Source organism: Arvicanthis niloticus, chromosome 9 (assembly GCF_011762505.2).
Source record: "Arvicanthis niloticus isolate mArvNil1 chromosome 9, mArvNil1.pat.X, whole genome shotgun sequence".
Lineage (NCBI taxonomy): Eukaryota > Metazoa > Chordata > Mammalia > Rodentia > Muridae > Arvicanthis > Arvicanthis niloticus.
Window position 1 is genome coordinate 10,653,236 of NC_047666.1, and position 7,603 is coordinate 10,660,838.

The 7,603-nt window shown below is 37.9% G+C and overlaps 1 pseudogene; it reads right to left on the minus strand.

Moving 5' to 3' along the window:
- Positions 1–709: 709 nt before the first annotated feature.
- Positions 710–1,547, minus strand: LOC117715066 (Ig kappa chain V-III region MOPC 321 pseudogene; annotated as a pseudogene).
- Positions 1,548–7,603: the final 6,056 nt, after the last annotated feature.

Sequence of the window (7,603 nt, forward strand, 5' to 3'; positions counted from 1 at the left end):
AAAATGAATGATTCAAGAGTAAGAAATAGTATCCCAGGCTGGCATGGTTGCACACTCTGTTCCAGGAAGCATGCTCATAGAAGACTGATGACCTGAGTTTTAATCTCAGACTGAATGTGGTGGAAAGAAAGAACTTATGTAGGTTGTCATTTGACACTCATATATACACAGACACAGAAACACACATACACAGAGAGAGAGAGAGAGACAGAGAGAGAGACAGAGAGAGAGAGAGACAGAGAGAGAGACAGAGACAGAGAGAGAGAGACAGACATACCTCAAAATGTCTTTGGTTAACCCTATTTTTCAGTGACATAATTTGTATTTATTCTCCTTTTCTATTTTCAGAATCAAAACTGAGAGACAATAAATCTTCAGTGACTGGAAAGTTAAAGGAGGATGCTGAGGGCAAGGGAATAGGCACAGATGTGATCAGGGAGTTAGGGAAGAAGGGACAGTCATCCAAAGATAAATATGTGTTAAATTTTTAGATGATAAATAATCATTAAAACAATTATATATTTTGATTGGAAATAAGTTGTTATAAAGCATGAAGAATGAGATACACATACATATCAGTGTATATAATTTGTATCATTATTTGAGATATTTTTCCAAACAAGCCTAGAGCTCTGTGTTGAGATGCCATAGAATAAAAGAGAACTGAGAGACTGAGCCTCAGTGAGCTGCAAACCCAGGAGGTTTTTGTTCAGCCCTGGAGCACTGTGGGAGGAAGCTTCAAATATTGCTGACAGAAATAGTCTCCATCATCATCAGCCTCCATAGGATTGATAGTGAGGGTGTAGTCTGTCCCAGACCCACTGCCACTGAACCTGGCAGGAACCCCAGATTCTAGGTTGGATCCACCATAGATGAGGAGTTTGGGTGGCTGTCCTGGTCTATGTTGGTACCAGTTCATAGCACTATAAACACTTTCACTGGCCCTGCAGGAGATGGTCGCTGTCTTCCCTAGAGACACAGCCAAAGAAGCTGGAGACTGGGTCAGCACAATGTCACCATTAGAGCCTGGAATGACAAACACACAGACTATTGTTATTTATGTATAAAAACCTTCCCAGCAGAGGACCTTTTACTATAAAAAATTCCAGAATAGTGTGGACATCACTGTGAGAAATCAGGGAATCAAAGGGGATGAGAAACCTTAAAACCAATTAAAAATGCCTCAATTATAATGATCCACACACATACCATGGCAAGAGAGGTTGCCTTCAAGACGAACATGAACATATATACAAATATACAAAGACATATCACATACATGGATCTAAAACATGGATCTAAAAAAATAAGGTATGTAATTATATTTCAGTGGGTATGTAATGATAATGATCGAGAGGCATGGAAAGTCATGATGGACACAGAGGTTGGTCCCAACACGTCTCTGCATCCTCACCTGGAACCCAGAGCAGCAGCACCCATAGGAACAGTGTGTCTGCCTCCATCTCTGAGAGCTGGAAGAGAGGATGCTTCTTAGGCTCCTGACAGCTGCCCTTAAAGGAGTCTGGGCTGTTATGAAATGACTCCATATGCAAATCAGCTCAGCAGAGTGTGTACTGCTGTTCCAAGGGCACCTGGTCCTGTTTCACCCACAGGGAGTTGGTGTCAGCAGAAAATTTACTTGAGCAACACATGTGTCTTAAAGGAACCTTCTAAATACATTTTTTAAGAAAAAGAATTTCTATATTTATTCTGGGTCATCTTGAAGCTCATTCTGTAGACAAGATTCTTATGTCTCAGGCTCTGTGAGCTAGGGTTAAAGGTGCATACCACCACCACCCAGCTTTTCCTCTCTAATCTGTTTGAGGTGTGAGGTGGGGCAGTACATTGTCGTTACACTGTGTAAAGAATGTAAGTTATTTTAAAAACAACTTGATCCCTCAAAATGTTACACACCCCAATGAAAGCATTATCTGAGAGAAAATAAAGAAAAATTATTCACTGAAAAAATTAACACAATTCTTGTCATACTACCTTATTTTTTAGATCCATGTGTGTGATGTGTTTTTGTATGTTTGTATATTTGTTCATGTTTGTGTTTGAAGGCAACCTCTCTTGCCATGGTATGTGTGTGGAGATCAGCAGACAAATTTGGGTGTAGATGTGAGACAAGGTCTGTTGTTGTTCAAAACTACTCATGAAATGCTTCATAGGCCAAGCTGTTGTAGGGATTCTCCTGTTTCCTTCCATCTCTCATCTTGCCATAGCATCACTCTAAATATAAGCCATATTGCTATTGTGTCTGGCTTTATATGGCTACCTGGGAGTGAGCCAGGTCCTCACACCTATGTGACAAGCACTTTGCTCACAGAACCACCTTGTCAGCCCATTGTTTTCAAGTAAAACCAGTGAGAGGAAGTTGTTTTTATTGAACAGAAGTAATACTATAGGATAAGCAGGAGTTCACAAAGGAAGTAAAGGAGCATGTAATGGAGATGTGTGCAGGTACAGCTTCTGTGTAGTTCTTCAAAGCATCCAAGATTATTAAAAGAGAGATAGCTTGTATTTTGTCATTGTGATAGAAAGCTAATTAACAAAACTGTTGTTTCTTCCTCAGATAAATTGTTAGATAAACAGATAGATGGATAGACACCTAAATGAATATAGATAGAGAAGTGAGTATTTCTTCAAATTTTAAGACAGCTGCCCACTTTCTTGGTTTAACTAGCTAGAAGTTTGGATTTCCTAGCAAGGTTGTGGGAAGTTAATAGTTTTATTTTAATTAAATAAGAACATAAAATAGCTGTAAGAAGCCTTATAAAATGAAGAAACAATAGGAAGAATTTAAATGGGGAAAGTAAGGAGAAAGAAGGGAGAAGGAGGCAGGAAGGAAGAAGAGAAAGAGAAGAACCAGAGAAAGGAGGAAGAGGGAAGGAGAAAGAATGAGAAAGAAAGAAGTGAGGAAAGAGTGAGGACAAGAAAAATGGACAATTCCCTCCTCAGCATTTGCTTACTGTTTCTGTTTCTAGGTCTGTGCCATGTAGAGATGGATCCTTTTGTTTTATTGTACACATTCACTGTACTGAACCAGCTACAGTTCAAAGATGAGATAAACAGGGCAAGCCAAATATACATCACATGAAATTTGCAAGTCATCCTTCACATTGTACCTTCGTCTTTGAGGTATGCTCACTTTTAGTTGATTTTTACATTCAAAATTAGAACATTGACCTGTTATAATGTGGAAAGTTAGGTGATATTTCTCATTTATGCCCAGAATAAAAAATATTTCTATATTCTGCAATGTATACTGTTCATGCAATGGACCATACCTTTTTAAATATCCCTAAATCTCATAGTTATTACTTTAAGACTGGTTATTGTTGGTGGGAGATAATAATAAGTATTTCTGATATTATTCTATTGCTTCCATGAGCTGCTCTCATTGTTCCTGGAGCTCTTGACTTGCCTTGTATGTAGCATCAAGAACTGCATTTCTGCCAGGCATGATGATGTATTCTAATAATCCAAACATGTAAGAAGCTGAGGCTGGGGGATCTTGAGTTTGCAGCCTCGGTTACCCAGATGACCATATCTTTTGCCTCACTCCAAGCCCCACATCTCATCTATTTTTACATATAATCCTGTTAATAGATATTTTTGTTTATACTGACTTTGTTCTCTTTTTATTGACTTATACCTTAACTTTCTATTCATTAACATTGGTCCTTTTGCTTCAGTGTAGCAGAATGTCCCTCTTATCATGAGTGGAGACACAGTACCCTCTTACAGAAAGATTGACAAGATGATAGAACAGAAGATTCATGGGACACAAATGTTCCTGTGTGTAATGTACCACAAATGTGCAAACAAGTTGACCATTATAATATAAGTACCTGATCCCAGCCCTGAGACAAGAAATTGGGCCATAAGCAGCTCAGAGAGGAGCTCTTTGAAGTGCCCGGAAGCCCTGAAGTGCACTGAGTATGGGGAAAGGATGGGTTGGGCTTTCCAAAGGAGGAAGAAGGAATAAGTGTAGAACCAGATATGAGCCTGAAGCTAACATGGTAGAAATTGGCTAAGAAGAATAAATTTTATGCACAGTGCAAAAAGAGTCTATGTGACAGGGGTTACAAAGAGTTTATGTATTTCAGTGAATATTATTTAATAAATGTTGTCCTTGACACACAACAAAAAAAATTGTGTGAAGGCTGTTGTCATTTCTGTCTCAGATAAAATGTTAACTCTTTGGTTCTGTTATCTTGTGAACTTACAAAATAATATTAAGTATTATAACCTCTGACTAATATCCAGTTACACATGCCCAACTTAGGCTGAGTGAGCATTTAGTAAGTTATAATTTTATGTAAAGCTACTACATAGAAAATCTGCTAGCCCAATAAATGCTTACCCTGGCATCAAACAGACATTTCTCCCTGGTTTCAAAAGACATTCATTCAGTTCCCCTTGTCAAAAAATTTTGCAGCTATGGTGACACAGATTTATCTGTCCCTCTTTCCCCTAGTCTTGTACTCTATAGCTTACCTTCTATGATCTTATGGATTGTGTTAAGGCCTACTCCTTTTAACATAAGTGTAGCAATTTTTAATTCAGTTTCTGTTTTGCTTATAAGGAGAAATAAAGTCAATATTCCCAGATTCCACTTCCCAGAAGTAATTATCAACAGCTGCCACTGAAGAATGTTATTGATAAGCCAAAAAGATATGGCTGAATCAATAATGCTCTGTTGTCTTAGTGTTCTGAAATTCTCCTGTTCACCACCTATCCAACCTTCTTTTTTTACTCAGAACCAAACAGCTTAAAGGTTAGCGTATAATATTTTGTATAGAAAGCCAAAATGTAATATTGCTACTCTTCTTGCCTTTTAATCTTTTGAACATGTTTTTCCTATAAAAACATCTGCCCTGATAATTGTTTGATTTCACTGATTCAGACTCAATTCTGAACTATGTCTCTGGTCGGACCACTATTAAGGTCCTTAAATTCAATAAACTATTCTCTCTCTCTCTCTCTCTCTCTCTCTCTCTCTCTCTCTCTCTCTCTCACTACAGACCAAACTCTCTTATTAATATTGATTCAAAAATACTCAATAAAATTCTCACAAACCGATTCCAACAACACATCAAAGCAATCATCCATCATGATCAAGTAGGCTTTATCCCAGGAATGCAGGGATGGTTAATATTCAGAAATCCACCAATGTAATCCACTACATAAATAAACTCAAAGAAAAAAACCACATGATCATCTCACTAGATGCTGAGAAAGCATTTGACAAAATCCAACATCCCTTCATGTTAAAAGTCTTGGAAAGATTAGGAATTCAAGGTCCATACCTAAATATAGTAAAAGCAATATACAGCAAGCCAGTAGCCAACATCAAACTAAATGGAGAAAAACTTGAAGCAATCCCACTAAGATCAGGGACTAGACAAGGCTGCCCACTCTTACCCTACCTATTCAATATAGTACTAGAAGTCCTAGCTAGAGCAATTAGACAACGAAAGGAAGTCAAAGGGATACAAATAGGAAAGGAAGAAGTCAAAATTTCACTATTTGCAGATGATATGATCGTATACTCAAGTGACCCTAAAACTTCCACCAGAGAACTCCTAAACCTGATAAACAACTTCAGTAAAGTGGCTGGATATAAAATCAATTCAAACAAATCAGTAGCCTTCCTATACTCAAAAGATAAACAGGCTGAGAAAGAAATTAGGAAGTGACACCCTTCACAATAGTTACAAATAATATAAAATATCTTGGAGTGAATCTAACCAAGCAAGTGAAAGATATGTATGACAAGAACTTCAAGTCTCTGAAGAAAGAAATTGAAGAAGATCTCAGAAGATGGAAAGATCTCCCATGCTCCTGGATTGGCAGGACTAACTTAGTAAAAATGGCCATCCTGCCAAAAGCAATCTACAGATTCAATGCAATCCCCATCAAAATTCCAAATCAATTCTTCTTAGAGATAGAAAGAGCAATCTACAAATTTATTTGGAACAACAAAAAACCCAGAATAGTGAGAACTATTCTCAACAATAAAAGAACTACCAGGGGAATCACTGTCCCTGACCTCAAACTATACTACAGGGCAATAGTAATAAAAACTGCATGGTATTGGTACAGAGACAGGCAGGAAGATCAATGGAATAGAATTGAGGATCCAGAAATGAGCCCACATACCTATGGTCACTTGATCTTTGACAAGGGATCTAAAACCATCCAGTGGAAAATGGACAGCATTTTCAGCAAATGGTGCTGGCTCAACTGGAGGTCAACATGTAGAAGGACGCAAATCAATCCATTCATATCTCCTTGTACAAAGCTCAAATCCAAGTGGATAAAGGACCTTCACATAAAGCCAGATACACTGAAACTAATAGAAGAGAAGTTGGGGAAGACCCTCGAATACCTAGGCACAGGGGAAAAGTTCCTGAACAGAACACCAATGGCTTATGCTCTAAGATCAAGAAAACAATAAATGGGACCTCATCAAATTGCAAAGCTTCTGTAAGGCAAAGGACACTATCAACAAGACAAAACGGCAACCAACAGATTGGGAAAAGATCATTACCAATCCTACATCTGACAGGGGGCTAATATCGAATATTTACAAAGAACTCAAGAAATTAGACGCCAAACAACAAAATAACCCCATTAAAAAATGGGGTACAGAGCTAAACAAACAATTCTCAACTGAGGAAACTCCAATGGCCGAGAAGCACCTTAAGAAATGCTCAACATCCTTAGTCATCAGGGAAATGCAAATCAAAACACCACTGAGATACCACCTCACACCAGTCAGAATGACTAAGATCAAAAACTCAGGTCATAGTAGATGTTGGCGAGTATGTGAAGAAAGAGGAACACTCCTGCATTGTTGGTGGGGTTGCAAGCTGGTACAACCACTCTGGAAGTCAGTCAGTCTGGCAGTTCCTCAGAATATTGGACATAGCACTACCTGAGGACCGAGCTATACCACTCCTGGGCATATACCCAGAAAATGCCCCAACAAATAACAAAAACATATGCTCCACTATGTTCACAGCAGCCTTATTTATAATAGCCAGAAGCTGGAAAGAACCCAGATGCCCTTCAACAGAGGAATGGATACAAAAAATGTGGTACATTTACACAATGGAATATTACTCAGCTATTAAAAATAATGAATTTGAGAAATTCTTAGGTAATTTAATGACCTTAATAGTGGTCAGACCAGGGACATAGTTCAGAACTGAGTCTGAATCAATGAAATCAAACAATTATCAGAGCAGACTATTTATAGAAAAAAAATGACCAAAAGTTTGAAAGGCAAGAAGAGGAGCAATATTGCATTTTGGCTTACTAGACAAAGTATTATAGACTAACCTTTAAGCTGGTTGGTTCTGAGTAAGGAAAAGAGGTTGGATAGGTGGTAAACAGGGGAATTTTAGAACATTATTCAGAGCATTATTGATTCGACCATAACTTTCTGGCTTATCAATAACATTCTTCAGTGGTAGATGTTGATAATTACTTCTGAGAAGTGGAATCTGAGAATATTGACTTTATTTCACCTTATGAACAAAACAGAGATGCAAACAAAATGCTCTAATTGAATTTTGAGAGAAAAGTTTTA